Genomic DNA, 6,369 nt, shown 5'->3' with positions numbered 1-6,369 from the left:
AAATAAATAAATTAAAATATTTTTAAAAATTTATAGAAAACACCAATACCACAACATGAAATAGACAAAAACTCAATTACAAAGTGGGTAGAATTCACAAATAGACACTTCAACAATAAAGATATTTGGGTGTCCAGCAAACACATGAAGGAATGCTCAAGATCATTAGCTATTGTTGTTGTTATGTGCTTGCGACTCATAGCAACCCTATGTACAAGATAGAGCCATGAAACCTGCTCTATCATATTGTCTCTGACACACCTACCCTCATTACCCCAGGAATCCATCTCATTGAGGGTCTTCCTCTCTTAGATGCAAATCAAAACAACAATGTGATATAATCTCACCTCAATAAAAATAACCGTGTTCAATAAGACTGAAAACCACAATAATGTGGAAAGATTGGAACTGTCATATACTGTGTACTGTGGAATGATATGACCATTACTGAAAATAGTGTGAATGTAGAATGGTGTGACAAGTGTGAAAAGTAGTTTGGTACTTCCTTAGAAAGTTGGGAATAGAAATATCATTTGATCCAGCAATCCCACTACCTGATAAGTATCTCAAAGAAATAAGAACACTGACACAAACAGAATAGACATCCCCATGTTTAATGCAGTGGTTTTTACAATAGGAAAAAGTTGGAAGCTACCCAAAGGTCCATCAACAGAAGAATAGCTTAAAAAACTATTGTATATTCATACAATGGAGTATTATAAATCATGAAAAAAAATCAAGAATTTGTGAAATACTGAATAGCATACTAGAACAAAATATGCTGAGTGACATAAACCAGCAACAAAAAAACAACGTAACTATGGTACATTGCTATTTCTGACACTTCTCCTCCTGCTGCTGTTGTTCAAGGTGAAGGAAAACCCCTTTTTTTGCCTTGAATGGCAACTTGCAAGCTTTTAAGACCCCAGCACTACACCTCAAACTGGGATGTATAATAGAACAGAAAAGTAAACAGGATACTAGGCCAGTTGACTAACGTCCTGTGAAAACATGACCCAAAACCTACAAACTAAAGAAAGATATCAAAGTCTATGAAGTTTGTACGTGATTCTGTTCAGCAGCTACATTTTTCTTTCTTCCTTTCTTTCTCCTTTCTTTCTTGTTATAAATATAGCTGCCTTAATTATATAGTGGAAAGCTCTGGAAGTCTCCTTAGGGAGTTGACCCAAAGGTGGTGTGCCTCTGGCGGTTTTAATCCACCAGCAGTTCTGCAGCAGAAAATGGGTAGTCTCCTGTCATGTGCTTTTCAACCTCTGAAAATGCACTGAAGAGTCAGGCGGGAGTTGGTTCCAACTCAATGGTAATGAGTTGAGTTTCAGAGTGTTGTTATAAAAGAAACACTACAAGCAGACGGCTTTAGGAAACAGACCTTTTTTATCTTGTCACAATTTAGAAATCCACAAGTACAAATTCGGAGCACCAACTTTACAAGAATGATTTCTCTGTGTGTCAGCTCTTAAGGAAGGTCTCTTTCTAGCTTGTGTTTCCTGATTCTTCAGAGACCTCCAGCATCTTGGCGCCTTTCTGCTCCATCCTTGTTTACTGACTTGCTTGTTAAATGTCTTTATATCTCAAAAGAGATTGAATCAAGATGCATCTTATACTAACCATGACTCCTTAATCACAAACCCAGCCTATTCTCAAATGGGATTAAAATTACAGAAATACAGATTAGGGTTTACAACATATATTTTGGGGTATATAATTCAATCCATACAACTTTTGCCAATTCAACATTTTACAGGTGTACAGATTATTAACAACCAAAGATCAGCTGTGCAATATAACTTTTAATCAACACAGTATTTCCATCACTATTAACCCCTCCTTCTTCCCCTCCCATTCCTGGTAAACACTAATAAACTTTGTTCTCTATATATTTGTCTTTTCATGTAAGTGATGCCATGAAATTTGACCTTTTGTAGTTGCCTTATTTCCCTCTGCCTCAAGTCCTCTGGTCCGATATTGTAGCATATTTCAAGACTGCATTCCTTATGATATATGAACCATATTTTGTTTATCCAGTCCTGTTGATTGGCATTTAGATTGTTTCTACCTTTTAGTGATTGTAAATAGGGCTGCAATGAACACTGGTTTATAAACCTCTATTTGAGTCTCTGTTTGAGTTTCAATCTTTCCTATTATAGACTATGCATCTGAGCACTGGACAATGAATAAGGATGACAGGAAAAGAATTGATGCCTTTGAGCTGTGGTATTGGAGAAGAGCACTAAACATCCCTTGGACGACCAAGAGAACAAACAGATAGGTCTTGGGGAGGGTTGAGCTGGAGTGCACATACTTCGGACGTACTGCTAGAAGGTGTGATTCCTTGGAGAAGGACATGATGATGGGAAGGGTGAAGGGTCAACGAAGGAGAGGAAGACCCTCAACCAGGTGGATTGACACAGTGACCACTGCAATGGGCTTTTGTATGTCAGGAAGTGTGAGGATGGCACAGGATAGAACAAGGTTCAGATCTTTTGTTCATAGGGTCACTATGAGTCATATGCAGCAGTACCTAACAACAACAATAGCAACATTTGAGTCTCTGTTTCCAAGTCTTTTACAAGATAGTAGTGTTTTCAGAAGCTGACTACCACATCTTTCTCCCATTGGTTGGGTTTAGAACTGATACACTTTTATTTAGCAGCCTGGTTTCACCCTCTCCAGGACAGACCTATTTGTTCTTTTGGCAGTCCATGGTATGCCCAATACTCTTCCCCAGGACCATAACTCAAAGGCATTGATTCGTCTTTTATCATCCTTAGTCATTGTCTAGCTCTCAGACACATAACAAGTGATGGAAAAGACCATTGCTTGCATCAGGCACATCTTAGTCTCTAGACTGATATAATTGCTCTTTAGCACTCTAGAAAAATCCTTAACAGCAGATTTTCCCAATGCAACTGGTCTTTTGATTTCCTGAGTGCTGGTGTGAAAGGTGTTGATTGCAGATACAAGCAAGATAAAATTGTTAACAACTTCAGTCTTTTTTCTGTTTATTATGATGCTACCTATTGGCCTAGTGGTGAGGATTTTTGTTTTCTTGATGTTGAAGTGCAATCTGCACTGAAGGCTGCAGTCCTTGTTTGATGCTCTGCAGCAAGGGCTTTAAGTCCTCCTCAGTTTCAAGGGAGCTAGGTTGTGTCACCTGCATAAGGCAGGTTGTTGTTAATTCTTCTTCCAATTCATAAAGCCCAGCCTACCAAATGATCTGTTCCACATATAGATTGAAAAGATATGGAGAAAGGACACATCCTTGACGCATTCCTTTCCTGATTTTGAACCATGCAGTGTTTCCTTGCTCTGTTCTGATGACTGTTTCCTGGTCTAAGTATAGGTTTCACATGAGCACAATAAAGTGTTCTGAGATTCCCATTCTCCTCAAGGTTAGCCACAATTTGTTGTGTTCCACACAGTCAAATGCTCTTGCATAGTCAATGAAACACAGATAGACATTCCTCTGGTACTCTTTGGTTTCTGCCAAGATCCATCTGACATAGGCAATAATCTTTCTAGTGCCACAACCTCTTATAAACCCAGCTTGTGTTTCTGGTGGTTCTCTGTTGATGTACTGTTCTATTTGTTTTTTGAATAATCTTTAGCAGGATTTTGCTTGCATGTGGTATCAGTGCTATTGTTCTATAATTTCCACATTCTATCAGATAATCAATAAATTTGCAATGACAATAAATGTGGATCTCGTCCAGACAATTGACCAGGTAGTTGTCCTCTAGATTTATTGGTACAACCTGGTAAGCATGTCCAGGGCATCATCTGATGTTGAAATATGTCAACTGGTATTCCATCAATTCTTGTGGACTTGTTTTTTACCAACTCCTTCCTGGCTAACATCAATTGAAAGGCATAAACTTTTCTTGGTGTGGTTGTTGTTATGTACTGTCAACTAGAAATTGATTCATAGCTAACCCTTCTGTGATTTTCAGAGGCAGTAAATTGCACTGGAGGAGGTTGCCCGTCTTTCTCCTGAGGAGCTGCCGGTGCATTGAAATCATGTGCCTTTGGGTTGGCAGCACAACTCTTACCACTAAGCTACCAGAGCTCCCTTACATTTTTTTAAGTCTCCCTTATTCACTGTCCAGCTCTCGTATGCATATGAAGTGATTGAAAATACCATAGTTTGAATCTTGCGCCTTAATCTTTTTTTTTAATATGGCTTTTTTCCCTTTTTTTAATTTTATTTTCTTATTTGTGTGTGTGTGTGTACCTTCAAATCAGATCTGACTGGTACAGGAGTATATTGTCCCTTCTTCCCTGGCAGAGCATCTGGTGGATTCGAATCATGCACCTCTGGGATTGCAGTGCAGCTTCTTGCCACTAGGCCACCAGAGCTCCCCTGTGCCTTAATCTTTTAAGTGACATCTTTGCCTTTTTTAAAAAAAATATTTTTTTATTGGGAAAAATATATTGGGGGTGCAAGGAGGTGAGGGTTGGGGGCAGAAGGGTGAGGATGGGCCAGGATGCAGTTGCAGAGCTGCACAGTTTGGTCGGTGGGGGGAGCAGGTGAAGGAAATGATGAGGGTCCAGTGGGGACCAGATGCTACAGAGGAATGACAAGCATTTTCCAATAGTAATTAAACCAACTGTCTTATTGATTTGGGAATTGGATGCCGACTCTCTGGCTTCTTCATGCTGAATAGGGGCATAGATATAAAGGGGGGAAGGGAGGACGCTTTATCACCTTACTGGTGGTCTTGGGTTACAGCTGCTTGCCTTCTTGCTCCTGAGGGCCGCGATGGTTCGCCCCGAGCCGGGGGCCAAGCGCAGCCCGCCCCGGGCAGAAGGCCACGACGGCTCACCCCAGGCAGAGGGCCGAGGGCAGCCCGCCCTGGGCAGAGGGCCACGACGGCTCGCCCCGGGCAGGACATCTTTGTCTTTTAACACTCTAATGAGGTCTATTGCAGCAAACTTGCCCAATGCAACTAATTATAAGATTTTTTTTGACTGCTGCTTCCAATGACTTTTATTGTGGAGTCAAATAAAATTAAATCCTTGACAACTTTAATATTTCAATGGACTTGATAGGACCTCTGAATAATACAGGCCAGATGGCAACATTTAACCAACAGAAGCAATGTAGTACAATTATCATAATAATCTATGAGGTTAGAACAGAAGCCAGAGGGTCTGGTCTTCAGGGAGCTATGGAGATGGAAATTGTAGACAGTGTTCCTATGGCAAGATAGACAGGATATTGCTCAATGTAGACAATAAAAATATTAATAAACATTAGAGGATCAAGGGCTGAATCATGATCTATTGCTCAGTTTCTGGACAAAAGCCAATTTTCAGACTAATTAGTAAAGGCTGAAGGAATGGCCAGTTCTCTAGGAAGAAGGATCTTATGACATCATGGCAAAATATGGCAATGGTTATGCAGCAGATTAAGCATTGGGAGTGCTAACTGCTGATAGGTCAATAGTTCAAATCTACTGGCCACCCAACATGAAAAAGATGGGGAAGTCCACTTCAGTAAATATTTATAAATCAGACATTTTTTATGGGGCAGTTCTTTGCCATCTTATAGAGTCTCCATAAGTTAGAATTGACCCGCTGATAATGAGTTCTATTTGGTATGGCACCTAGTCCTTCCCTAAAGAAACATACTATCGTTTACTTGGTCATTCATACACTGGAGAGAGGGGAATATTATCCAACCAATTCCAGAGCAGCTGGGCACTGAGCCTGAGTGAATGTGTCTGGGTTATTCAGTATGACCTTTCTAGTCATTAGCTTTGACCTTTCACTACATGGATTGTTGTTTTCATTAGGTGCACGCGAGTCAACTTCTGCTCAGCATGAACTTGCAACAATCTAGACCTTACCCATTCTCATAGTCTGTGCTGAGCTTCAGTCTGTTGTTTCAGTCGCTGTGTCAATCCATCTCACTAAGTTTTCCTCGGTGAGTTTTCCTCTCCTTCTCTGATCCTCCACCTTTCCCAGCATCATGGCCTTTCCCAAGGGCTAGTTCTTCTTGGTGATATGCCCAAAGTCTCACCATCCTTGCCTCTAAGGAGTACCTCAGTGGCACTTCTCCAAGTGTAGGTTGTTTATTGACTTCCAAGGGGATTGGATAACTTGCTAATAATATAAATAAAGTAAATAGCACCTTTAGGATGGAGACATGGAAATAAGGTGTATAAATTATTAATATGCATTCTGGTGGTTGAGTGTGTAGGGATGTGGGCTGCCTAACAAAAGGTGGGTGGTTTGACTCCATCAGCTGCTCTGTGGGAGAAAATTGGACAGTCTCCTTTGCTTTGTTTTACAGCCTCTGAAAAACAACTACAGGGTGAGCTATGAGTTGGTTCCAACTCAACAGCA

This window comes from Elephantulus edwardii, unplaced genomic scaffold (assembly GCF_000299155.1).
Source record: "Elephantulus edwardii isolate Elephantulus edwardi_28Jun2011 unplaced genomic scaffold, EleEdw1.0 scaffold00232, whole genome shotgun sequence".
In the NCBI taxonomy this organism is placed as follows: Eukaryota; Metazoa; Chordata; class Mammalia; order Macroscelidea; family Macroscelididae; genus Elephantulus; species Elephantulus edwardii.
The sequence above is the reverse complement of the archived record's forward strand: the minus strand, read 5'-3'. Positions refer to the sequence as shown.